Source organism: Zonotrichia leucophrys, chromosome 3 (genome assembly GCF_028769735.1).
Source record: "Zonotrichia leucophrys gambelii isolate GWCS_2022_RI chromosome 3, RI_Zleu_2.0, whole genome shotgun sequence".
Classification (NCBI taxonomy): domain Eukaryota; kingdom Metazoa; phylum Chordata; class Aves; order Passeriformes; family Passerellidae; genus Zonotrichia; species Zonotrichia leucophrys.
In genome coordinates, this window is record NC_088172.1 from 95,314,514 (window position 1) to 95,339,954 (window position 25,441).

At 37.0% G+C, this 25,441-nt stretch overlaps 1 protein-coding gene and 1 long non-coding RNA gene across 24 annotated transcripts in view; one reads left to right on the plus strand and one right to left on the minus strand.

Moving 5' to 3' along the window:
• Window positions 1-25,441, minus strand: part of NRXN1 (neurexin 1) — a 681,984-nt gene that overhangs the window by 549,045 nt on the left and 107,498 nt on the right. The gene's annotated exons all lie outside the window — the stretch shown is intronic.
• LOC135446019 (uncharacterized) lies at window positions 10,826-19,997 on the plus strand. Its single transcript, XR_010439648.1, has 4 exons — window positions 10,826-11,175; window positions 17,778-17,912; window positions 18,474-18,526; window positions 19,778-19,997. It is a non-coding gene; the product is annotated as an uncharacterized LOC135446019 (long non-coding RNA).

Sequence of the window (25,441 nt, forward strand, 5' to 3'; positions counted from 1 at the left end):
AGCTTTTTTTTTTTCTTATTTATTTATCATGATTTAGTTATTTTTCATTTATTTTGCTGACCAGCTTAATTTTGTCATTTCAGTGTTACTTGGGCTCAGAATCTAAAGTTTCTAGCTCAGTTATAAATAGGAACTTTCAATTAAGCATATTTTAGAATTATTTTAATGATGTCAGCAAAGAGGTTTTTTGTCTCTTGGAAAGTGTTTCCCCCTCATTCACAATTCATTTATATGCTGTCTAATACTTTTGCTTAGAGTACTTACACTTTATGCATGCTGAAGATTACCTTTCAGGTAACCACAAACCTCCTAGATCCAAAGATTTCTTTTAAAAAGTGGTTCCATCTACACCGGAAGGCTCCACTTAATGCTGTGGTCAGTAATGGCATACATTTCACATGATTATTAATTAATGGAAAGATCATGTAAGCTTGGATTTTCCAAGATTTTTGCAACAGATTCTGCAGTGTAGCTTTAATGTTTTATCGACCCTTTAAATTCACAGAGATTTGGGTGGAATTAAAAAAAAAACACAAAAGGGCCAATCCACATGACTTTTTCTTTCTTTCCCCTTTTCTCCCACTGAAGCCATCCACCAGAGGGCAATGCTGCCGCTGAGAAGCAGCTGATTCCTAAAAATTCACAACTTCACTCCATCAAAGCACTTAGAGAAATTACACGAGTAACCAGAGACAGAGAAATCCTGATCCAGCAGTACATTAGACCGATTTTTGAATGGAGTAAAGGGAACTGATGGACAGGATCTTACCCAGAATAAAAGTATAAAGCTGTGAGACAGAGTGGAAACTGGACAGAATAAAGGACATCTTACCCTAATATTTTTACTTTTATTGATAATAAGATTATTATATTTGAGATGAGAGCTCTAATTCAAATTCTGGTAGTTTACCATGACTCAAGATATCAGTGGGATGTGAAACTTCCCCATCTTGCTCAGCTTTGGTTGCTTCACTCTACTTCCTATCAACAATGTCCAAAAATGCCATTGCTGCCTGCCAGAGCAGCTACAAATTAGTTGATGGTCTTAATATGGATTTTATTTAGAGTCAGAGTGATAAAAATTTGCAGCCTCAAGCTGGCAGTCCTCTTGGCAGCCGTGAATGCACCTGATAAATACAGGAAGCAACTCACCTCCATAAATACAGAAATTGTTCAAGCTTGCAGGAATCATGGCAAAAGATAAAGCACTCGAGCTACAGCAGCTACAGCAGCACTAGAAACCTTCCATTAAAAACCCAGGAAACTCAAAAGAGAATCAGTGGCTCTCATTTAACTTCTCCACGCTTCCAGGACAGCAGCTTTGAAAGGCCACAGTTAAATCCCAACCTGACAGGCTGACACTGCTTTGTCAGTAGAACAGTATTGACTGCGGTGGTTTGCAATCAGGTGTGAAAGTGCTAATGGCAGTTTTCATCATAGCTCAGCTCCTCAGACTTTAAAAACCTTACAGTTCTCTCCTCTTACTAAAAAAAGGAGAAGAAACACAGATTTATATATTTTTTTTCTTTCACAGAGAAGTGGCTGGTTAGCAATGAGGAATCCAAAACAGCTTTGTGCAAATTTTTGGTTTACTCTCTAATTAAGGTACCTTAGAACCACAGGCATTTTACCTTTCAGGTAACCACAAACCTCCCAGATCCAAAGGTATCTCTTTTTATACTTCTATTGGTCTAACAGAGCAGGATCCCACTGAAATTTTTTGAAGTTTTACAGGTTTAGTTTAAAATTTTCTACATGTATCATTGTAAAATTGCTACCTAGCAATGGAACGTACCTATTCCTGTAAAACTAATCAGAAAATCTTTAAATTAGTCTCTTCACAAATACACATTCTGAGGTACAACAGACTGGCCCTGGAAGCCAGCCAGCTGAAGGAGAGACCATTGCTTGCTTGTAATGTTTGTATTCAAGATTTTTTAAGCAGAGGGATGTGTGTTGTGAATAACAAATTGTAGCATTCCCAATTCTTGCATCCCTGGCACTGCACAGTGATTAGTCCTGGAACAAACCCTCATCCCTTTCAGATTAGTCTGTCTTCTTGGTGGCAGAGAGCCTTGGGGATCAGTGCATTGCCCTGGTCTTGGAGGGTAGGCCAGGTCACACATTTCAGGGGTTCAGTGTGGTTAGGCTGTTGCTTGTTATAGCAGACTTAACATCTCATTTTTGGGCTGCCAAATCACTTCCTAGTTAACGGCAAAACAAAACAAAAAACACCCACTCACACCTTCTTTACAGATGCTTGTTTTCCAGTGTCCTAAAAACCTATTTAATTGCACTGAATGTGCAGGCTGATAGAAACCTCTTTGGCTGCAAGTAAACCCCACAAAAAAGGAAAAAATAGCTATCTGTAATGAACTGAACATGGGGGGGACTGATACTTTAGTAGTATGGAAAAAGACAAAACTGGTCAACAAACCTGGCACATGAAATGCAACTGAAATGAGCCTCTTGGCCTGGAAATTTTTCACTGGTCATTCTAATTGTTCTCTGTTAGAGTACAATCCTGTTTTCATCAGCACTTTTTTGGTTTAGTACAGCTAAGCATTTGCAGATAAATAAATCACGAGTTTCCATGAAGTATTTAGGATTTCAAGTCACTTGGCATGAACCACACTTAGTTCTGTAAAATTAAACAATTGTTTGGTTACTCCACTCTACACTGCAAAACACTAAGGCACAGCACCTAGTCTTCGCCCCAGTTCATTAGACCTCTTCAGAGCAGCACCAATCAATTATACAAGTTCAGGGGTTTGATGGCTGGATGCAAGGCTGTGCAATTAATGAAAATAATGTGTGAAGTCTGTGTTGTGACAGAAAGATAAGGTTAATTTACAGTTCTGGTTTCACTTCTTACCTCTTCTCTTTGATTTGCTGTATTTCTCAGGTGAACCTTTCCATATTTAGAGATCTGGCCAGCCAAATCATTCACCATTCATTCATACATTCATTCTGTCCTTCTGACTGTCTATTTCAACATAGTGTGTGAAATTGCATACATTAATTGAGGTTGCCTGAAAATGTGTTTTCCTGCTATCACCTAGTGTAGAAGCAGATTAAAACTCACCACTGTATGCCTTCCAGCTGTTTAAAACTTCTTAGGACAATCCTGTGCTCGCCATATTTAAAGACTCCAAGGCTATGGAGTGCAGAAAAGAATACAGGATCCTATTTATTTTTTATAAAAGTTAGAAACACACTCGGAACATCAACTGAAAAATCAGCATTGGGGTTAAAATTTACAGTTCTATGTAGAGGTACTCATTTCTTGTCTTATTCCCTGTTGGTTTGACAAGAACCTGCAGTATGTTCCTGAAAAGTGGGATTAAGGTAGATCAGATGAGGCACCCACAAACAATCAGGAAATTGTTTTTGTATTGCAGCTCAATGCAGTTATTAAACAAAGAATATGGCCAGCAATAGGTTATTTGTGGTTTAAAATACCTAAGTATATTTCTGTGGTTAACAAATTTACACTTAGAGCTAAAGAGGTTGAAGTTGATATTTGTTTTACATATTATACCTCTGTAGCAGTGCCCAACAGGTGTGCCTTCATGGAATAAAACATTGCAACCACTCAGCCCATCACACTGATTTTGTTATTTCCTGTACCTGCACTACAGCTGCACCTGCTCTATAAAGCTACTGATGCTCATCTGACATACAGCCAGCATAAAGATTTATGAAGTGCAGCACAATCTTGCTATTCTAAAAGCAAACCATTAAAAAGAACCAAGAAAATGTACATACACACATGAATATATTGGTTTGAAATGTGAATTTATCAACACAATGGATGATCAATATGCTCCTCTTTTCCCTAGATTAAAAATGGAAAAAAAAAAAAAAGGCTACCTATATAGCATTATTCTGTATGGAGGAAACTTATGAACTAAATAGCTGTCATCAGATACTTGTCACGTAATAAAAACTATGAATATTTTGATACTAAAATCAAAACTGCAATTATACTTTTAACTATGACTCATTGCTGATTTAGATTGTTGTGATTAAGGATGTTTCTCCATGCATACAAATTGTACATTGAGTTTGCAGACTGTGTGAGAATTAGGAGAGCCCAGCTAGACATTGCTGCTAAGTGCTTGGACTTTGTGATTGATGTTCCTGGAAAACACAATGGCTGCTTCCTGAAATAGTTTCTTATTTCTGAAATAAATCTGGGGGTTTGGAGGTCCTTATATAAAGACATATATAAGCAATATATGTATAGTCTCATTTACTTTTTTAATTTTTTTTTTATTTTTTAAAGAAAAACTTGGTAATCACAGTGAATCCTTTCCCTGGGCAAAGAACTCTATGTGGGTGGTTGAATGAGTGAAAAACATTTTTTGTAGAGGAAATAAATTGAGAAAAAGTGGTTTTACAACAACACTCCAACTAGTACTATCCATCACACTCATAGGAAACACCATTGGAATAAACATTGCAAAGCAATGCAAAAATAGTAACTTACATAAATCAACACCAGCAGACTGCTATTGTGAGGCTGAATGCAAACAGCTCCTTTTATTAAAAAAAAGTCACTGCTCCCCCATTGACCACCACCTATATTTAACAAAGATGGAATGAGTTACAAAGATTTTTCAATACATTTATTTACATTTAACACATTGAAAGGAATGAGATTTTTGGAAACTTTCCTGTCTGAGAATTTGGGAGCCACTCTGACTGCCAGATTCCCACCACCAGGTATTTTCACTACTGGGACCAAAGCCCCATTCCCATGGGCAGCTCCAGAGAACCCCCATGTTTCCTGCTTGGCTCCCCTCACACCCCACTCTCACATTTACTCAAGGTTTGCTATACTAGCCCCACAATGGAACCTGAAAGCACTTTAATCATGCCACAGTAACACAGATGGAACTTTTTGGGGATACCCGGGGCATTTGTACCTCCACAGTGCATGCACACCACAGTCAGGGTTCTTCCTGCAGAGCTCCTGCTGTCCCTGAATGTTCTGTCACCTGGCTGCTGTCACAGCTCCTGTGCCCTTCTCGTGCCAATCACAGCCCCCTACCAGAATTCATCACCCAGCCTGCAGCTCCCCCTGCTCCCACCCAGCTACCTGCCCTAGGTGTGCTCCTCAACACCCAGGAGGATTTATTGGAGCACCTTAAAAGTCTCCTAGAACCTCTCAGAAAGTCACCAAACTGCCTTGTCCCAGGCACAGCTCCAGTTCTTGCACAGGTGGAAATTGTGTCATATTGGCCCCTCTTAGAACCAAGAGGAATTTGGTTTAAAGCAAAAAAATCAGTGATCATTTCCAGCAGTAAAGCAACTCAAGGAAACATCTTCACTCCTCACCAAACTACTCTGACACCAGCAATTCCTTAGAACCAAGTGGAACTGGGTATAAAACCCAAAAATCAGTGACCATTTCCAGCAGTAAAGCAACTCAAGGAAACACCTTCACTCCTCACCACAATACTCTGACACCAGCAATTCCCAGATATCTCAGCTGCAGAGAGCATTTTTCATTCAGACTCTCTCTGAGAAGAAATTAAGTGGTTTTTATCCTCACCTGTAACAAAGAGGGCTCAATTATTCTCTTCTTCGAGTTACTTTCTGCCAGAGCTTCAGTTCTCAAGTGCTCATCCATACAAGCAGGCATCCTAATCTGCATTTGTCACTGTTATTTTTAATATGTAAGCCAATTATAGTCAGCTTTAAATAGAGAAGCCTAATGAGAAAATGTATCCTATAATTAAAAGGTAAAAGAATCAAGAACTTCCTGCCAACATTAACTGCTGATTTTACAGCAAGGTTGCCTACTCTTTTCTTCCATCTCTATATTTGATTTTTTGTGGGTTTTTTCCCTCCTAATTAAAAAAAAATAAAAATAAAGATTAAGATATTTACTAAGGATTTCTTGAGATAAAGTTTTCCACGTAGAAATTTTGCAACATTTTTTTTTTATTGCTAATTTAAGTCTCTACATACTCTTTACAAAAATCTCAGCCTTGTAAAAAAGGAAAAGATGTTTCTACACTGCCAAGAGCTCAATTACACATTCTAAAAACTGTACAGACTTAAAGTACAGCAGCCCATCTAAAACTGCTGGCTGTCCATTTATTAAGATTAAACATACATTTAAAGGAGAAAAGAGCTTCTTCTTTGGCTATCTAAGAAGATCTATTTCACACCCTTCTCTCACACCCAGACACAAAACTGTAATTAACTTGAGAGTTCTATTTGGTATTAATATAGCCTTGCAGCAAGCTAGAATGTTTAGTGTGCACTGCTCGTCTGTAGGCATATTAATGAAGGATTTCCTGCCACTGCAAAACATGTTAAATCCCAGCATTTCCATATGGTAAGATACCATGTCAAAGAAGTTTCAGTGCAGTGATTTTTAAGTTCAATGTCACCCCCACGCCAAGCTCTCTGCCCTTAGAAACTGAGGTTAAAAAAAAGCATTCACAATAATTTGTGTAGATATTAAAAATTTCTCATGACATTTGAGAAATTAACTCCTTCTTGACTATTTTGAGGAAGAAAGACCAAAAAAACCCAAAATAAAACAAAAAAGTGGAGATTAGAATTGGTAAAACCCCAGATTTCAAGTCTCCGCTTCAAAGTAGATTTTTAAAATGGAGTTTGGAGTTTATATATATATATAGATATGTGCATATAATATGTAAATATAACACAGTATATTATATAAATAAAATATTTTTTATATAATATATATAAATGTATATTTAATTCCATATAAATAATGAATGGCTAAGGCACGAAATGGATTTATAAGTGAAATTTTGTGATGTTCTGTTTCAAAAGTATTGAAATACACCCGGTCAATTCTTCAGCTAAAAGCAGCCACTGGGTTTCCCAAAGGATTGTAAAGTAGAGTAGCTCTGACACACACAAGAGTCATTCTACACTTTACATGAGGGCATTGATTTTCAAGTCCCTGGCTTCACTGAGGCATAATGAGAATTTTACCCCAAATCTCAGCTAGCTCCTATGTTCAAGGTTCACAAGTATCAAAGGAATGCTATAATGCCATTATTATCTACTTAATAGTGAACAAAACTGCTCTTTTTCAGACTGGTTGCCACCAGTCAAAAGTTGCCATACAGATTTCAATTTTTGACAAATGAATATTGACAAATTGGTGCCTTTTGCAAACCTAACACCTTTAATGCAAAGCTGAGGCATTTAACTGACCCTATGGTCATCAGCTCTAGTGTTGTGAACTCTTAAGAGTTAAAACCAGTCTTAAGAGTGGTGATACAAGTTGTTTACAAGGATTTAATGGCTCAAATTATTGTTATTTTTAAAAAATGGCTGAGATGGAGGATAGAAAATGGGGAGAGTAAAAGGCAAATGTTGGCTTTATAGAAAAGCAATCTGACTCAGATTTTTTTAACGGAAGAATTCTACCATGCTATCTCCAGTTCAGAAAACACCTTTTAACACCTTTGAAAACTTTAATGTGTGTTACATGACTACAAATTTCCCTGTAGTCAGAAAAGTCACTCAAACTCATGTCAAACAAAGACCATTGTTTCAAACTAATCTTTTCCACTCCAGATAAATCCTCTTAAAAAAAAAAAAGCAAGAGAAAACCTGAAACAACAATAAAAAAGCCAAATTATAAAGACAGTTTTAGATTAATTTTGCTTTGATACTCATTAAAAATAGATGATTTTGACTGATATGACAACATTGCAAAAAAGAATTGCTTAATTATGTTGAATATGAACTAAAGTTAATAAGATTCAATTACAGAAAGCGTGTTTACAGCACTTACTTGAGCTTGCTACCACACAAGCTGTTCTACTTCTTAACTATTATGAAAAACATAACATCAAGACAGCCACATTAGCAGAAACCATCCTGTTATGGTCTCAACTTTGTGTCTTCCACTCAACTGAGTGAACTGGAGTCACAGTTTTGAGTAAAGAGAGACAAGAAAAGTCTGTCATTTTAATGAGGCAAAATATTGTATGCCTAATGCTTCTGGCCAGCCTTAAAAAGATCTTTCTTCTTCTGAACTTTTGACATCCACGTCACCCCCATTTATTTTGTCAATGCTAGTCTGTTTTTCTGGTCATCCTTTCCCTTAGTTGGAGACACCATCTCTGAAGAAAAGTTTTAGGAAAAACCTTCAGATTACTTAGGGAACATGTAGGTTTTGATCAAAATATCACAAAAAGTTCCTCCCAGGTCTAAAAATAATCACACCTGTTTTGAGAATAGCTTGCTTGGACACATGAATCTTGAGGATCACCCTCTGATTTTTACCTATAACAATAATTGACTGTAAATCCACTATGCTAATATAGTTATTTGTGGCCCAAAATATGAATGAGTACTCAGGGGTTACATCTTAATTTTAGCTTTAAAACCCCATTGATTGCATTTTCTTCAAAAAACTTTTGTAAATACCTGTTCCTGACACAATCCTTGTCATTACTGTAAGTTAAACCGCAGTCTACAACTTCTCAGAACAACACATATTGGGCAAAGGCTGAATCAGAGAACTAAGAACAGATTTTCAGCAGAGTTATGCTGTGCCATCTGTCCTTTAAGTTCTTGTTCTAGCTGGTTTTTCAGTCTCCCAGGAGGAGACCAGTAAGATGGATATCGAGACATTGAGAAATAAGCTTTCCTTCTCTCTGTCCTTAAATACATCTCTCCCTTACCTTCCCTCCCTTGCTCTCTCTTTCCCCTCCTCTTTTTCTGCACTCTTTTCCTTCTCCACAGCTGTACATCCATCACAGCAGCAACTGGAACACAATAAAAATCCGCCTGAGGTGGCTTTAAGTAAGAGACACCCAGCCTCAGGTGCATCAATGCCTCACAGAAAACAGTGCAGGCACCTGACTCTGTAAAGCTGAGATGCAGCACCTGCATTTTCACTGGGAACAGTGCTAGGACACTTGTCATGCCCAGCTGTCCCCTCACCTGATGCACAGAAGCCTGTCTGCTCCTTGCAGGCACCTGCCACTGCTCCACGCCTTGTTCCAGATGTGTTTTCCCCTGAGAACAGAGGCAGGGGCTTGCCAAGGTCTCTGTTGTTCTGACCCAGCCTCTGGTTTCTAAGCACTTCAGAATTGAGCATTTTCAGCAAAAACTGTGGTTAATCAGGCTGCAGATTTTCCTAACAGTCTGCACCTATTTAAGCATTTCATCTGTTTGCAAATTTTTCTAGGACAGCTTATTTGTTCGTAATCTGAGGAGCCTGCTTGCAGCCACTAATGGTAATTACACAATGTGAAAAAAGCATGCACCAAATATATGCATGGAGAGGATATTTTTAAAATTTTTAAACACATCCTGATCAATTATAGTAATTAACATTAGCTGGTCAACATCACCTAAATGATAGTGCTTCATTCAGAGGAATAAATGGAACCAACAATTATATCAAAGCTACATTTTCTTCCAGATGATGTGCTGTTATCACGTGAAAAATCTGCCTATTTTCTGTGATTCCTTGAATGCCTTTCTCCATAGTATGCAATCTGTGAACTGTCTTTTAAAAATGCAAAACAAACTGAAGAACTCACTGCTTTGTTCAGCAAGAGTGTGTATTGAATGGTGGAGAGGAATTAAAGCCACTTCTAGCAAAAAACTGCAAACACAGAGCAGTGTGGACTTCCTCAAACAGATTGAAAACAAGAGGGAAAGACCAGATTTCTGAAACACCCTGAGCACCACATTACAGCATAGAAGCAGTAAAAGACAGAAAATAAAAGGCTGAGGAGCTGAGGTAGTACTACTAGAAACACAGAATTGTTAAAGATTAGGCTGGAAAAATCTAATCACATAGACTGTTTCCTTTCTGCTGTATTGTATTTCCTGCTAAGCTGAAGTCCCCCAGGAGAATGTGGGCTAGGAATTATGACACTCCTCCCAGCTGCTAATAAGAGTATTTTGTCTGCCTCTTGAGCCTTGTTGGGTGTTCTGTAACAGGCCAGGATCCTCTGCCTTGCTGGCCTTCTGCTGGATTCTTACCCATAAACACTCGACCTTATCATCACATTAAACATCTTGAAACAATTGAGACATTCCCCAACATTCAGAATTACTCCACTGCCTCCCCTTCCCTCCCTGCTGATCCCTTCTGGAGGGTTTATAAGCTGTGTCACTCATCCCATCACATTTCCACCATGCCCACCCATGGCACCGTTCTCCTGGGCTTCCAGCTCCTCCTGTTCTCTGCCCACCTTGTGAGTATTGGTGGAGAAACACTTCACTGGGGCTACTGATTCCACCTCCTTTTAGGAGGGAGAAGCCTTCATCCCTATGGCTCTTTCTCAGGTGTTTCCATGGTTTGTAGCACATCAATAACCCTTGGGTCTTTGCTGCCACGTGGATCTACATGCCCCCACTTTACTGAGACAGCAGACTGAGGAACCTCCATAGCACTCAAAGCACTCAAAGCATGCTGTCTCCATGCTTATCTCTATTGATCCTGGCTTTAACCCTTTCCCCCTCCTAATTTTTAGTTCAAAACTCAGTGAACCCTGATAAACTCTTTACAAATATCCTTCTCTCCCTTTGGGTCAGTATAGGCAGCCATTGAATCTTAGTATGTATTGTATAGGTGGCCTTTGAGCCATAGTGAAATATTTGTATTGTATAAGTGGCCTATGAGTCTCAGTAAAATCTATGTATTGTATAAGTGGCCTTGCCCCAGTCCTAGTTGTTCTAAATGGGCTGCAGCTGTGATGTCCCTAATTGGGCAGCAGCTGTGGCTAATGAAGATAACTGGGGTAAAAGGGGGTGGGCTGGCTGGTCAGGGAGAGCCTTGGAGGAGCCCTGATAAAGAAGCTGGAACAACGCTGTTGTGAAGAGCTGCTTGTGAGTAAAACCACCCAGAAGATATGGGACTCTAGAAATATAACAACAGGTCAGGTGGGCCTATCTGTTATGGATTGATTTGCTCTTGTACAGAGACACCAATCCATGATCGAATCATCCAAAATTTTGCTGCTGACACCAGAGTCACATCTTGATCTGCTGGCTCTTGCTGGTTTTGCCCTCATCATTCCTCCCAAAAGGAAGACTAGAGGAGGATGCTCCTTGCACTTCTGCTTGTTTAACTAGCTCCCCAAGGCCCTAAAGTCTCTATTAATTATTCTTGGACTTCTTGTTGGAACTTCATCACAACCTACCTCAAAAGTGAGTTACTGGATGATAATCTGAGGGGTGTACCAGGGTAGAAATTATTCCAGATATAGATAGGTAATATTTTAGCATTAGACTCACCAGCTTGTGGCTATGTCAGCATTAGTTTTAAAAGTGCCATGGTACCAGTGAAATATTTACTTTGTTTCAATCTGTCTGAATGAACTGCTCAGTCTTTCTTCCACTAAGCTTCTGTCTGACTTAATTATTCTGTATGATGTCTAGAATAGGAGAACTGACTGACTGCTAAGCATCTAAAAATTTGTCTCCAGGTACAGAGCCAGGATATCAGATTATGGTTTGAAACAGGATTGAAGAAGGCAGTATGGATGATTCTGTATTTGCTCTGCTGTTTAACAACATTGTTGTTCTCCTTTTTTCAATACATACATAATTTACTCACTGAATTGTGCTGAAAATATGCATTCCGATGAAATAAAATCAACTGCATAGGACAGCAACTATCTGTAATGTTTTATCCTGCTTTTTCAACAGGTTATAAATTGTTTCATTATAGTCTGTTTTATTCTGCTTCTTCAACAGGTTATAAATTGTTTCCTTATAGTCATCTCTTTTTAAACAGGTTATAAGCTGTTTCCTTATAGTCACAGAAATATTGAAGAATAGGATAATCATAAAGAACATAAGAACAGGATAATCATAAAATCAATCATGACCTTTTCTTTTAATAGCTTCAGGAGTTTTTTCTACGTAGTGTCTACAATCCCACCTCCATCAAATGATGCAATCTGATGCAAACATCTGAGGACTTAATTTTCCAGCAGAGGATGCACACTGACTGTTGATGAGATGTATGTAGCTCATGTTCATGTTTCCCCAATTAGGGAAAACTAATGCACTACTTGCCTTGTACTCAAGAAACTCACCTTAAATCTACACAAAACATCTTTTCAATCAAGAAAATAATTTACCTGATTGCAGATGTTAAAACATCACATAACATGTTCTTACCTCAACATGTAAATGTTGATTTGCATTTTTGTACAATGGCAGAGCAATGAGAGTCCAAAAGCTTCTTAAGCACTGGCAGACTTGGAGCATTGAGCACCTCCCTAGAATGCCTGTTCGAGTGTTTGACCACCCTCTCCATAAAGAAATGTCCACTCTAAACCTACCCTGGCAGCTTTGAGCCATCCCCACACATCCTGTCACTGGATACCAGGGAGAAGAGCTCAGCTCCTCCCTCCCCTCTTCCCCACCCATGGGAGACGCAGAGAGCAGTGAGGTTTTCCCTCAGCCTCCCCTTTTTCCAAACTGGGGAAGTCCAAAGCCCTTCCCTACTGCTCACAGGACATTTATTGGAGCCCACTAACCTGCATGGGCTTTATTGTCCTCCTCTGAATGCATTCAAGGACCTTCAGGTCCTTCTTAAATTGTGGGGCCCAGAACTGTCCACAGTGCTGGGGATGAGGCTGCACCAACACTGAACACTGAGGGATAATCATCTCTTTAGACTCAGAATCAATTCTTCAGGCTGGTTTGTAATTCTTCATGTTCTGATCAAGAGCAGATGATCAGAGTACAAAAAATCACAAGGAAATTTCTCTTTTACCCAATATTGAGTATTATTTTGTCAGGCACTTTTAGGAGAGACAAGTAATACCTGCATTGATTTCATGCATTCATCTTCAAAAGTAGAAGAGCTAATTAGCCTTTAATTTCCTTAGTAAGCTGAATTAGCAAGACAAAAATGTAATTTTTTTTACTATGCAGATTAGTCCAATGAGCATGACACTGGAGAGGAATATACATCTCTAGCAAGGAGTTATATCCTCTACCATGAACATCATCTAGTTAAAAATAGTGTTTTACAAAATACTTTGCCCTACCTAAAATTATCTTCTTGCATTTCTTTCTAGAAAAAATAATTTGTTACAGCTTTTGTCTTTGAAAAATGTTTTCAACCTGCTACTTAATAACCTATTTGGAAATCTCAAAGGTGTTCTGAGAGTGTTGTCAGATGTATGAAAACAAGAACAAGATCTTCTCCCTAGAGATGAACACAATCAGATTCCTTTCCTATGGGAAATTTTGGGTTCACCTGAGGCTATCCTCAATTGACATGATAATGTGTATTTATTTGATACATTTTAGGAAAAAGAATTTTAAAAAGCCTTGTTGATGAAAATATTTTCTCCAGTATACAGCTCAAAATTAGCTAATACTCAATGTAATATATCCATTAAAAATTCCTATTATTTTCAAATTCTGTATTCCATTTCAGACTAGAGATATAAATAATAAAATATAAATAATAATCTAAAGAGAAAAATACATAGTTTTTCTTCTAAAATTACCAATATTTTGGATGGGTTTAGTTTTGCTTTTTTTCCTAAAAAAAATCCCATGTCAGGTTATCAATATTAATTTTGATATTTTATGAATTAAAAAAGTCCGTTTTTTTGAAATTTACTTACACATATTTTTAAATGATCCTTTGGATTTTTATATTTAATTTCATAAAATTTATATAAACTCTTATATTTTGGATGAATATTGGATGAAAACTTATTTTCTTGAACAGGTAATTTAATATTAAATGTTGCTGAAGTGTAAAGTTAACAACTGCCTGACTCAGTACAGTACAGAGTAACAGTAATTCCCAAAGATGTGATGGACAACTGGACAGGTTATGGAAAGGGAAGAACCTCCTTGGGCTTAGGCATTACCTTCCAGTCATCATTGATCAAAGTATAATCCTGGAATAATTACTGCTTGGATTAAAACCAGTGACATTTCAAAGTGACAATGCAGCAACCTGAGGAGTGTATTTAATTGAGAAATCACTTCCCCAGAGTATTCAAGTCACTAAGCCATTATAATAATTAACCACATCCCCTGTAATTTTTTACTGTTTATGGTACAACTGAGATTTCTTCTGTGCATATCCTTGTTGATTGGCAAGTCTGTCCCTAGAACACATCCATCCATTCCTAGAATTTGCTTTGGGAACATCCATTTTATCATGCATCTCTATTACTCTTCTAAGAAATTATTTCAATTATTTTTATTTTTAATTTGTGTGCCATTGTTATCATGACACTAAAAGGATGGCATTCAAAGAAAAACGCATAATGCACACCTTTTTAGGGTCATTTCAGTACCCCATAATGAAAAAAATTGTTTATAATGAGTACGGAGTTTATTTATGCATTTTCAAAGTTTCAGCTCCAAGAAAATAGTCAATCAGTGTTCAGATGGCCTCTAGATACATTCTAGGTGGAAATGGCTCAGATGAAGAAAGGGAAGATTACAGGAATTTAGATCCTACTCTTTTAAAAAGGATGAGAAAAAGCCTGATTTTGCAATTCCCACATCAGTGGGGAAAGGAACAGGTTGCTTTTGTTCTTCCATTGCTTCTTGTGAGCTCTGCTGTTTTCCCAGTGGGGCTGTAGAGCAGATTGGCTCAGGTGTTCAGAACATTAAAGAAAATTAATTAACATCAAGCATGTGGAAATATAATAATGTATTTGTTTGGACCTGCCAGCTAAAACTTCTTATGTGCTAACACTGGCATCAAGATCTTGTGTATTAAAAAAAATCTTATTTTCCTGATTTTACTAAGTGACCTCTTTGCACTTACAGTTGTCTACTCAATCTGTGTGCCTTGCTCAGGCCAATTTTGCTAGAAAGGAGGAAAACTTTTAACACAGAAAAAAAACCAAAGTGCACTAGAATAACCATAATCACATGATAATAATAGTAATGATAACCATAACAATTTTAAATGCTTTCAGTACTTTGTCTGCTTTACGTGGGAGGATGCAGTGAGATCCACTTTAACAGAACTCCTCCCTCAGTCAGTGAGTGCAGAGGGTGCTCATGGAAATGCCTTTTTAGATGTACATTTCCTCTCATCTTCAAATGTCAATTTTCTTAAAAAATGTGTAGTGAGCTTCGCAAAGATGAGCTAGTTTTGCATTCAGGACTTCAGGTAATCTTGGCATAATATAAAAAAAAATACTAAATTAATTTCTGATATAATTACCACCTGGCTAATTAAGGACTAATTAGGGACTTCTGCATATAGGATTTTATAAATATATATATAATTCTTTTGAAATGAGGATCTCACTCAAAAATTAATCAGGTTAGGACAATCTGGTATGTTTTTATCTGTCTCAATAGGACCTTTAATTTATTGTTCCAGTACTGCAACAGTAAAGTTAATATGTTTTTTATGTAAAATTTTTGCATGACTTTAAAAGGTTGTAAACAAATCCATCATCTACTGGAGTCAACATAATATAGGTCAGCAACTTGCTAAATACTAAGTTTAAGATTTAAGTCAAATAAGGTTGAATAAGACATATTTTAACAGATATATGCACTTTTCATTTGCAGTTTGAAACTTCAATTAACCATCTTCACCCATTAAAAAGAGCCATTTAATATCTACCTAACAGTTTGTATAGAGGTTTCTAGTTCCCATGTTTTGCAAGCAAAGGTTTGAGTTACATTACTTCATAGAAGTCAAATCCTCTTTTTTTTTCTATAACTTGTAATTTTAGACTGAAAAGAAATACAGGACATGGAGGAAAAAAAATCCCTGGGACTTTCTGAGAATGTTGATTAGTGAGAGGGACAATGTAGCTATGAAATGGTGAAACTTGCTGATAGTATGGGATCTTCACGTAAATTTCTAAGGAAAAAATCACATTAAAACTCAATTAATTCTTGTTCTTAGAACAAAGTGAACCTGATTATTGATATTTATGTACTTTTTACTACAGGTTTTCTTTTGTACATCCAATTAAATGTCAGCAACCAATGAATTGGTCACCATGAAGAGATAATTAACCACTATGGCTCATTCACTTTCACTTAGGGAAGAGAGAGAGATACCACATTTAACAAAGGTCGATTGTGTCATCTCTAGTTAACAACTCTTTAAATTGAATATTTATTTCCATTTGTGCAGCTGGGACAGTTTTACCCTGCTTTTGTTCTAAAAGGAATTAAAAACCTGCTTGCAGTGCCACAAATATCAAGGGAAAACTGACAAACATGTCTAATTGAAAAGCAGAAAAGGTCTTAGTTAAAAAAAGTTTTTTGTTGAGCTAAAGGTCAATGAAGTTGTAATAGAAGCCAACAAAGCTGTGATATATTTATGACTTGGCAATTTGCTGGAGTGAATTGGTGCAGACCCAGCAACTCCAGCTGAAACCATAATTATCAAAAAAAGGTACCTGCCTGCTCTGCAGCTGAAGTCTTTGTCCTTATGGTATTTATACTCCTCTCTCAATCAAAATATTATAGTATTTTCAAGAAAAAGAAAGCAACCTTTTTTTTTCTTCCCTAAAGACAACAAGGATTTTTCTGTTTTCAAAAAACAAAATAAAAAAAATTCTTCTTTACCTTTGTTTTTTCACAGTTATTGCTCAGTTTGCAAAAAAAAAAAAGAACATACTTTCATCTTTGGTTTCAAGCAACATGAAGTGCCCCTCTTTGACTAATATTTGGCCTTTTCTCAATTAACCATGTCCTCAGAGTTTAAAGAAAAAGACCATTAATAAAAGCCCAAAGCTAGTTACAGATTGTCACACCTTCCTGTCTGAAGAACATAATTTATAACATTTATTCTCTACTCCAAGGTTAAAAGGCTGAAATTATGGTCTGAGGGATGAAAAAAAGGACATAGATAATATCTTATAATGGAGGGGGTAATTTGTGTAATCATTTCTCACACCAACTTAACTAAAAAATAATATTGATCTACCACATTTGTGAACGAGTTTCAGAAAGCACACAAAAAGTACAGAGAGTATTGGAAATTAAAGCTATTTGATGAGCTAATTTTTGTTGTGGCAATATGGGAATTTAACATCTTTTCAAGCTATTCTGGACACTGTAAAAACACAATATGAAGATAATTCCTATTGTAATTATAATAGACAAATTGTTGGAGAGGTTAGCAAGTTGGATGATGCTCTGGAAAGCTGCATTTCATGAGTTTATGTGGAAACACTGAGGATTTACTGCAGCTGTAATTTACAATTGAAAGATTTTTGAGGTAGTAAAAATGCATCTCTAGGGATGAAGGAAGACATATTTTTGTTCAAGAGGTGACCAGGGCATCTGTACTGAATAATTAACTTCATAACAGAGAAGAAAAACAAGCCGTTTCTATTTTTCATCTCAAAAATGGGGAGCAGAACCTTTGCTATGGTCTGGTTTTGCTATCTGACATTCTATAGCTACCTCCCTGACCTCAGCAATTCTCTTTTCCCCTAGTCAGAAATTCTGCAGACTTTGAAAGCAGACATGAAGAGTTTCCATCAATAAATAATTCCAATTCAGCATTAATTTCATAGATGATAAACAGATTTTGCTGTCAGAAGGCAATGTCCAGTACTGGTAGGATGCCAGATTCAATACTTATTCTGTCCCAGTTTTCTACATTTTTTGTTTTTAATATATCCTTCACTCTCCTATCTCAGAGTTATAAGCTGTGAGTCTTGACTAATGATTGATCAGAACAAATTTTGTGCCTTAGAATTGCTGCAGTAGTATAAAAAATTCATCTTCATTATCAGTGTGAAATTGTTCACATAAAGAATGGTTTTTTTTTTAAGATTTCTTTTGGAATTACTTGGCACATGCATGATGCAAACTCAAGAGCATACACCAAAATTTATTAACCTGGAGGAAAAAGCCCCAGATTTTAAGCTATCAGAAGAGTCTGCATGTGACCTGAAAGAGGATTAAAGGTATCAACTTTTGAGCATACATTAAATCCTCCCAATGAGTGGTAAAATAAACGGGAATCAGAAATTCTAGTCTTGGAAAATGTAGCTGACAACACCCCAGTATAATTTTTTTCTTAAAACCTTTCCAAACTGTGCTGCATGTAGGGTATATATGTATCTCCCATCTGCTCCTTGAGATGAAAGTGAATTATCTAGTCAAGAATGGGAAGGAGCGATCTGCATCAGTGATTCCTTGTGTCTAAACCAGCTCAGCTTTTCTCCAGAAAAGCAGGGGGGGGTTTGTGTTTTTTTCCTTAGTCTGGGCCTGTTGTTTCTGGGAACTGTGCCAGTATCTCTATATGATATTTTGCTTACCATCCCGATATAATAGTCGGGAAGTTTCTGATCTTTTTCACAATGTAGAAGTACCCAGGCAATTTTTTAAGCAGAGTTAAATGATCCCTTGCTAAAATCTTCAGGAGTTGGAAATGCCAATGAGCAAAAGGACATTAACAGCTTTGTGTCATGGCTACTTGAACTTACTTTGCAATCTAAATTTCTGTTTAAATGCTTACATTACAGGTCATTTGATTATGTGAGGCAAGGAGATGAATTATTAAAAGTCACTATATCAGGTAAGATTTAGAAAGGAATAAATAATCTCCCTAAAATGCCCTTAAATCAGAAGGGAAACTCATTCAAAACAGACAGGATTTTTAAAGCAAATAAAATATTTTTTGTACATTCCTCTTCCACAAAAATCCCCTGTTCCTTTCTGCCCACAATGTTTTCAGCAAAGGATAGAGTATTACAATTCTATAAAGCCCATGTAAAGATTACTAACATTGTCAGTGAAAACAATTTGGATATCTCTCTGAATATTCAAGGGAAAAGGCATAGAGGTGGGAACAGATTTAATTGGTGAACAGTTCCAATATTAAATCTGTCTTTCAGCATTTTATATGACCTTTATTAGTTCTTTTATTATTGAATTATAGGCCAATAATTTACATCAAGACATTGGACTCACTGGATTAAAGAAATCCTTTTGTGACAGGGAGTAGCAATGTCCTAATTTTGGGTATAAATGTAATTTCAGTTGCAATCAATGATGCTTTAACTGGTGGCGATCCCAAATAATTAAAGTCCTGTAGCAACCAACTGTCTTTACAGTACAAATTCCAATTGGAAAAATGTTTCTAATATGGAGTCAGAGAGTTGCAGTTTTTGTTGCTTTGGATTTTTTTTACTCAACACATTTATATTATAGAAAAGTGGGAAATGAAGCTGAGGAAATAGTTCCCATTTAGGAGATGTGGTCCACAACAATCTCAGCTTCCACTACTCCAATGAACAAAGCTGGAAAGCCAAATCCAGACCTCAGAAGACACAGGACTAAAATGAAGAGCCTAGAAATCATTTGGAAATCTCTTGGGTTTCAGTCTCACCTAGAATCAAAATCAAATTCTATTTCCTTAGCACAGAGTCAGGTCTTAAAACCATTGGGGTTAAAGAGTGGATATCAAAAACCAAACACCCAGAGAGGTTTTTGTGCATTTAATACACAGGTAGGCTCATCTGAAGCAAAATGTGGTAGGGGTAAACTTGGACAAATTTCAGCAGGGGGCCAAATTCACATTTTGGAATGCATTAAGAGAGCTTCCCCAAAGTTCTGAAGGCCTAAAAATAAAAAGCTCCTTAACTGTATAATCTCACAAGACCTGGTTCACACAATAAGCACTTTTCCTTTAACACATCATGTGTACCACAGGGGTTATATCTCCTGTGTTGTTTGAATTCTGCTTTTGCAGCAGCCAGTCTTTTTGAAGAATACAAAGAATGAAGAATGATGTTTTAAATGCTTTCCATTCTTTCTCTCCCTCCAGAACTGGACATCAAAGATTTATAACAGGGTATGAAAAAATAATGCTGAACTGGCAGTACTTTTCCTGAAAGAGGGTGGCTCCAAATGGCCCCATAGTTTTGTAAATGAGATAAATATTAACCCTGATGTACAGGTTTTTCTTCAGCATACACCTTTATCTTTAGTAAAAAATAAAGCTGAGGAATGCATCAATTTCCCACAAATCATTGGAGCAAATAAAAATAAACATACATGCAAACGAATATAGTCGTAATGTACTATAATGTAAACGAAAGGTTTACATTAAGGCAGAACCCAATTTGATAGAAATAGATTTGACTGCCTGGTTTACAAATAGATAGATAGAAATAGATTTGACTGCCTGGTCTGCAAAAGCCATCCTTGCCACAGGATGACAAATGCAGAGGGGGACTACACTGTCCTAACAGTTGAATAGGGACTACGATGTCCTAAAGAATGATTTTTTGTTTAGAATTTCATTCTTAAGAGTGATCCTGAATAGGATTTCAGCTTTCTGTTTGGCTCTGGAGCTTTCCACACACTTGCGTGCTAGAAGCAGTCTCACCTACTCCTTCCTTCCCTTTTTAGCCAAATCCTAGTCTGGGATCTTTAGGTACCCCAGCTGAGGGGACTAATAGAGCACTAATGCTTCTTTATGTGGTTTCAAAAAGCTCCACCTTTTTGCTTTCATAATAATAATTATTGTGATAATAACTCACACTAATGTTTTGGGTACAGATTTACAGTTAAGATTCAGCCACATAGTCCTGAGATGATTTAGACTGTCAGTGACATCTGAATGACTGTGTGAGACAGAAAACTGTAGCTCCAGTTTACTTATGCCTGGATCACTGCATTATTTCTAAAATGCTTTTTTAAAATGTAGTTCCATATCTGGGAAGTGATTCATTGCTATCCTGCTGGCTCACATGGAATTTCTAAGCAATGAAATGAGACATATTCTGTGCATGAGGAAGGGCGCAGCCAGAACATCAAGGGAAGTGATCCTGGCCCTGCTCTGAGCTGGTGACACCACATCTGGAGCACTGTGTCCAATTCTGGGCTCCCCTGTTCAAGAAAAACAAGGAATTGCTGGGGATGGTCCAGCAGGAGGCTATGAAAATGGTGAGGGGAGTGGAGGAAAGGATGAGGGATCTGGGTCTGTTTAAGCTGGAGAAGAGAAGACTGAGACAGGACTTTATCAAATCTCTTAGGGGTAGAGAATTGTGTCTATAGGATGGGGCCAGACTATTTCCAGTGGTGCCCAGTGACAGAAGAGAGAGCAATGGGCACAAACTGAAACGCAGAAAGTTCCACCTGACTATGAGGAAAAATTTAGTTTGAGGGTGGCAGAGCACTGGAACAAGCTGCCCAGAGAGGTTGTGAAGTCTTCTTTTCAGATATTCCAAACCTGGCTGGGAGTGATCCCAAGAAGCTGCTGTAGGTGAACCTGCTTTGGCAGGAGGGGCTGGACTAGATCTCCACAGATCCCTTCGAGCACCAACTGTGCTGTGATTCTGTGAATTTGGATTTGAAAAGGGTTTTATCACTTGCAGCTTCCCCTGAAACTACTTCATCTTTGCAGAGAGCAGATGCTCAGCCCTGCTGATATATGGCTGAAACATATGGCTGTGGATCTTGAAGTTAGGAAAGATATAAATAAAATATGCATGACTTGAAATAATATCATACAACACTATATATAGAGCTGTCTCAGCAAAAGTTCACATTAGGATGGCTATATATTTATTAAAAAAAAAAGAATATTGTAATATTGAAGTGGCACAGGGAAAGAAAGTAGTTAGTTTAGTATTGGGTGAAAATCCACACCAACACCTTGTCTGCCTGCAACAGCCTGATCCTAAAAAGACCTCAAAAGATGTAAAATCTTGGGTAGCGATACACATTTCTTAAGAACTGTCAGCAGGGACCTTGCCAAAAATCCCAGCTGTTCTATAAAAGTATTTGTGAATTGCTTCATCAAAATAGTAATTTAGTCCATAAAGTAGAAATAAAAAATTATCTTTTAAATACCAAAATGTATATTAAGAAAAAAAGTAAAAGCTATGATTTTTTTTTTCCTAAGGTAGATGTCAATGCAAACAGTTATTAAGATATAGCTGAAAAATGTACTCAGATGTCATGGTCAATTCAAATCCTTCTTATTAGAAGTAGCTTTGCAGCTGTCTACAGTATCTGTTGGCCCAGGTAACAGGAAGAGTCTCCAATTTGGTTCAAATCCTTGGCACATAATGTAAAAGATCTGCAATGCCAACACAACTTTTTCAAGTCATAGGATCATTTTTTATTTTTTATTTTTTTAAATAGGAATCAATTAAAACACCTGCAAGGAATCTAAGAAATTGCCAAACAAAAAAAAAGGCTTGGATGAGAAATTAGAAAGTAAGTCTCTACTGTGAGGCTGGTGAGGCACTGGCACAGGTTGCCCTGAGAAGCTGTGGATGCCGCAGCTCTGGAAGCATTCAAGGCCTGGTTGGATGGGGCTCTGAGCAGCCAGGTCTAGTGGAAGGTGTCCCTGTCCATGGCACGAGGGCAGAACTAATTCATCTTTATGGTCCTTTCTAATCTAAACATTCTATGATTACATGAAATGACCACAACTTTCTTCCAGGTATTGAAAAAGTAACACAGACCTTTCCTTGAAAGAACATAGTGACCTCAATGCATTTTCAGCACTGGGAAAAAATAGCACCTTATTACTTTCTATTTTTGTAGCTAGACATAATTATAACACACATTAGATTAATTATGTAGGGCCATAAAGATCCTGGACAAAATTGGCTGCTTTTTTTTATTAATATTCTGGCCTTTCATACTTGAGCTTGATTTGATATGGAGGGAAGCAGCAAGAGAAGGCCTTTGCTCTGGTTCTCAGTGTGAACAAGGTGGGACATAAGGAGAAAATGGAAAACAAGTTCAATGTATCTGCACCAGCAATTACAAGCAGTCAGAGGACGCTTGAATACTCATAGTTATGTGGAAACTCTTGATTGTCATAAAATGAGAAGCAAGGTCACATTTACCTAGAGAATTTGTCTTTGTTTTCTATCACTACAAACTCAGTCCAACAGCATCCTAAATATATTACAGTACCCTCATCTATTCAGAGCCCAGAAAGAAGATTTCTTACTCTGGAAATAAGACGGTTCTCACATCATCTCTCACATTTTCAGATAAGCGAGAGAAGGTTCATACACTTTTTCCACTCTAAAAAGGAAGGTTAATGTCTCCTAATATTCACAGAAAGAGACATTGGGTATTTATAATATTTACATTCTCCTGGTTATTATGAATAGTAATTAAATAGAAATAAATATACAGCAATATAATTAAGTATAAAAGTTCTTCAAACTACAGAAACATTTAGGCTGAATAAGACTTTTAAGATCATCTAGTCCAACTGTTAATTAAACCATTTCCCTAAGTGCCCCACCTACAGCACTCCTAAATGCCTTCAGGGATGGTGACTCAATCACCCCCTGGGCACCCTATTCCAATGCTTCACAACCCTTCCCATGAAGTTTTCCCTCATATCCAATCTAAAACTCTCCTGGCACAACCTGAGGCCATTTCCTCTTGTACCATTGTTTTTTACTTTGGAGAAGGGACCAAACCCCACCTCTTTACAACCTCATTTTAGGTGCTTGTAGAGAGCTGAAATTGGTATATAATTATATAAATTGTATTAATTATTAAAATTAATAGAAATAGTTCAGAAAACAACTCAGATAAATTGTCATAACAAAAGTAAATAAATATCTTTTGATGAGGAGGAATGAATACAGAGTTAGAAAGTTGTGTTTCTTCCCTGGAAAGCTAAATTAATGAAACAGTTTGAGAATCATCTATCCTTTCATTTGTCACAGCCATTGAATGTGGGTCAGTGTAAAAGTGGGTTAGAACAGAGCTCTGTGTTTTCCACTGCACGTTCTGGCTTATGATCTCAGAAAACCTCAAGTAAGGCACAAATGAGTAAGGTTTGCATACACTTTCAAGGACTTCGCAAGAGTCCCTGCCTTTCATACCCATATTTAGGTGATTTTCTACAGCACACTCAGCTTATTTCTAAAGTCAGAGCCTTCCAGAACAAAAATGACATATTCTAGAGAATACCTACCATGCATCTTACTATCCTGAATTTAGAATTTTCCTAGCAAACTCCTCTAGCCAGGGTGCATTTTACAAATGCAGCAGCCAGTTCTACAAGGCAGTGTGATGAGGTAAGTCCCTGCAGCACATGTGATGCTCAGGCTGAGCATGTGGCCCAAGAAGGCTCCAGATTGCAGCCAGATTTGTAGCCGTGTATCCTTTTTTTGATTATGATTCAATGAATCTCACATCAACGCTATTTTCGTAATAGCCAACATCGACAAAATGTGTCACTTCACAGAAAGTTCTGAAAACCCAGTTTGTATGGGACTAAAAAAAAAAAAAGAAGAAGAAAAAATAAGTTTTTAAACTCCTATAGAGGAGAAATTATATTTTGATGACAAAGGCCTAAAGCAAATATAAAGATTTTTAAATTTTATTGCTCAGTTATGGACTTATGATATGCTGGTTCCTAAAGGTAAAAAATTACCTCTGAAGCCAGTATATTACCTAGTAAACAAACTTTTAGTTGCTTTCCTTGGCCTACTTCTTACCTCCAAAACCACTCAGAGAACTTTCCTAATTTAATTAAAGCTCAAGGTCATAGGCTCAACAGGGTTCTTTCTAACACTGCTGGAGCATTATATCTTTGTTCAAACTCTTATTAACAAGGAATCAACTAAATAAGAAACAAATTTAGATGACAGAATCAAAGAAACATCTGTGTATTGTCTACACAAACTTCTACCTGAGAGTGCTCCTATGAGGGTCATTGCTCCACTCTAAGTGCTACAATTAAATAAATAAATGCAAAAACAGGAAAAAGAACAAAGTTCTTAACTCAATTTGCAGCAGCAGCTGAGAATGTTTGCCCTTAGTCTGGCTGTCTTCAGTGTGGAGTAGAGATGTTAACCATGGAAATGGTGAAAAACGATCAGATCTTTAACTAGTATACACTGTTTAAGAAGGAGAGGTTTTCTATAAGTAACAGATTTTTTGAAAAAACCCAAACCAGCAGCTTAAAAATCTGGTTCATTAAGCTCTTTTAATTACTGTTAAGATGACTCTATTTTTAAAGGGTTGATATTTTTGACTGGTTTTTGCACAGGATATAAAAGTATCTATTACCATTTAAAAAATAGAAATACTGTGAGCATTTGCTTTTACAATGTATTTAATAATGAAAGCAATTTGCTTTTCTAATGTATTTAATAATGTAGAATCACTCTTCAGAGTACCTTATCAATGACTTAACAATATATGCTAAACATAATTTGAAATCAAAACTGAGGAATTTACTATAAAATAAATTGGTTTCAGACAAATTTGCTATAAAATAAATATATCTCCTCACTAACTCAACTTGATTGTTTAGGTCTGATTTTTAGGTTATATGACAGAGAGGACAGAGTTCTCTCTCCTGGGAGGTGTTGGTTTGCTTTACTACTGATCCCTGCTCAGACATGTGAGGAAGATAACATTAATTTATGGAAGAAACTATCCAAAGAATCTTATTCTAGATTATTTTTCCTTCCCTGCACAAGCTTTAGCTATG